Below are 3,445 nucleotides of genomic sequence, written 5' to 3'. Positions count from 1 at the left end.
GTTCCTAATCTTATCAGCCTAGAAAATCACAGCTTTACATTTTCCACCAGTATTAGTACACGATATAACTACAGAAGAGTCAAGTTTTAAATAGGACAAATATCGAAACTCGTTGGTCATTTTTAAACGCGATGCTATTGGTCTAATAGGATTCAATATTCTATGCTAAGCTATGCTAAAAGTGATATCACCAGAACAGGAGAACGGCTGAATGGATATAAAAACGGTAAAACTTAAATTATCAACTCGGGGGGAGTTGGAGAATGAGCCTATTTCCAAAAAAAGTGGAGTGTTCCTTTAAGTACAGCAAATCTGTTGTGTCCAGAACTGTATGCCTTGCAAGACAAAAGAAAATGAGCATGTGTGTGAAATAACAAAATAATGTGTGCTCGTATCATTTTGTGGACAAAATTCCTTGAACTTTGCTCCTATCGGGATATGTGCGTTCATGTATTTTCATGATTTCATGTCACATTCAACTATAACAGGTAAGTAGCCTAACTGCAAAAAAGATGGTCATTGCGACACTATAAAATAATGAAACTATGGCGTTATGTGCTTATTAAAACCTCAGGGTTCAGAGGTTTAACGTTATTATCGGTTGGGAAAATATGTTATTTTGACTAGAAACACCAGAAACCAGAAATGTAAAGCACTGTTTCAGTCAGGCGAGACTTCTTTCTTTTAGGAAAAAGGTGGATACAGGTGGAGCTGGGGAAGGGGGAGGGTTTCAGAGGAACTGCGAAATGCTTTAGTGAGTGCTAACCAGCCATTTAAATGTAAAGCAGCAGGCTCATTGGCTATGTATACAACGTGAACCAATCAGATTGTGCCAAGTTGTTTAACACTGTGAATATTATCAGTCTGCATTAAGGACCCATCAGCCTGTGCCATCTAGAGTTTTATGACAGAACTTGGCGTCAAATTAGCATTAGAGCGCGATTCCATAAAAGTGTTGATGTGAGGGAAAATTCTGCAAGTGATTTACTGACAATGTGCACATTGTAGAAGACAAATGCACTAGATCATTTTCATAATGACCAGCGCCATCTACCAAGAGCAGTGCAACTTACCACCTGCTTTAAGATATGCCTTTTTTGGGTGTTAAATAATAGCGCAAATACCAGTAATTTGACAAGCGCAAACGTTTCATTTTAATACTCTCTTCCTATAAATGTTGCATCTGAAAGGAAGCTCCTACAAATGCATATTCAATAAGGTCAGGCAAAAAAACAGTACTATTTTAATGCCAAAAGGCGTTAGACTGCATTTTTTGTTTTTGATTCATGCTAGCTGTATCGTGTGAAAAACTACAAAAACACATTACACAACAGACAAAACACATCCGTCTAGCATATGTTTGCACTGAAAAAACAATGAAAAAGCAGCACAGTAGCATACAAAAATGTGCATAGCCCCTCCAAAGTGTAAATTATTGGGTAAACAATGTATTTCTAATTATTTGAATGTGTTTTTTTAGTTTTGAATCAAAGAAGATCAACATGTCCGCCATCTTGGGTATTTTTGTTACTGGTCACAAAGCATTCCATTCCACTAAGCTCTCTTCTTAAACTTCATAAACAACCTAGCTGTGTCTGCTTGAAGGATGTCTGGGATTTCGACCTCACGACCTTGTCCTTGTTATGTGCGTCTCTAAACAAATGAATGACTGCTTGAGGTTACTCTACCGAGGCCTGTGAGTTGCTGGGGTTTCAGTGGGGGGTTTATGAAAAGAGGTGGAGATTGAGAGGCAGGTGGCGGTGGCAGAGCTGACCAAAACAAAAAAAGCTTCCGTAGTGATTTAGCCCGGAGAGGACAGGAAAGAGGGAACAATACCCTGTTCTTGAGTTGCTGCTCTCCCTCCCTCTCTCTGCCCTCTTCTCTCATCTGCACATGACCAGGTCACCCAGTGTGAACTCACAATGTGCTGATCAAAGCCTTGGGTTTGATCTGGCAGGCTCTTGTTGAGGCCACCAGGGATGCAGGAAAATTGAGGCTAAAGGTCGCCTGAAACATCTTCAGAGCCAAAGTCATGTATCTGTTTCTCCCCTGAATGAAGTTCACCTCCCTTCAGGGCTTTTACCTCTATTTCATCTGGCTGTTATGCCCTGATCTAAGAATGGTTTCTGCGACTAACGTTCTTATCTATATTTTAGTAAGCGAAAGAGCAAAAGTCTCAGATCAGTGCAAAAGGGCACGATTTTCCAGCGCCAAAAAAGGACATGGACATGAGCCAACATGTAGCTTTTAGTAGCAGAGGAGAGAACAGGAATTTTAATGACCCTACAAAAACCCGCCCAGCAGGTTGTCATCTCACAAATGCCACAGATGTCTCTAAAAAGAAAGCAGAGTGTAAAAGAAGTGTAAAAAGAAGCTTACCTGGCCCTGGCTTTAGGTGCTTTTAAATCAAATAGGCAAACGAAACTGAACGTTACATACTCTTAATACTTTTAATTCTTCAAATAACCATCATTTGCATTTGTAATGTAAGTAACTCCATTTTAACAGTTGACATTGACGCCACTGGAATGATGCATAAACGTGCAAGCTTAAGAAGCATCAGAGCTAAACCAACCCTTGATGACACATTAACCCATGAAGCTGATGACAAACCTTTTGTTATCTCAAAACCAGAGTTGCTACAAAATTTCCAAAGAAACCTCCTGAGAAGGGAAAAAAAAAAAACCATTCATAGTAGGTCTAGACATTATGTATTAGATCATTTAATGACCACTCACTAGCTGGTTGGTGCCAATGTAGTGCCATTGCTTGTTTAGGGAAATGCCATAGCACCTAAACTTTCATTTCTCCATATGCGCATTCATAAACTGTTCATAGGAAAGTTTACAGACACTTCATGACTACTAGCATTGATATGAACATGAGTCTGCTACTTTCCTTTTTCTGTAAGGCAGCGAGGCTGCAAGGGTCTTAAGTTTCCTTTCTGTCCCCCAGGTGAATAAGGGGGCCCTATGTTCTATTTTCTGTTCATGACTGGCCCTCCTGTGACAGGGGTTGCGGTACGTGGATCCCTTTTCCCGTCATCTACTTGGAATGTTTTCTCTTACACCACTCAGCGCTCAACTGATTGTGAAATGTACACAAACTATGTGTAGCTTGGTCAACAAACACATATACTGGGTCTGCTTTTTCAGCCTGATGGAGTGGTTTAAGAGGAACCTCCATGACCAACTTCAACCCTGTCTATTAAGAATTTTAAAAAACTAACTAAAAATTACTGAAATAACCTTCTCTTCCAGACAACGTGCTGTCATCCCTAGAGATAAGGTTGCATTTACCTGTCTGGGCTTTTCTTGAAATGGAATTGACAGATCCAACGCTGTTCAGGGACTAAAATGTCTCCCGTTTTAGATGTCTGAGGCAGCTCTTTCTCACTCCGAATATGCCCCTGGACCCCTGCGGGATACTCCTAGACACTGAGACA

Source organism: Garra rufa, chromosome 11 (assembly GCF_049309525.1).
Source record: "Garra rufa chromosome 11, GarRuf1.0, whole genome shotgun sequence".
Classification (NCBI taxonomy): Eukaryota; Metazoa; Chordata; class Actinopteri; order Cypriniformes; family Cyprinidae; genus Garra; species Garra rufa.
Note: the sequence above shows the minus strand (reverse complement) of the source record.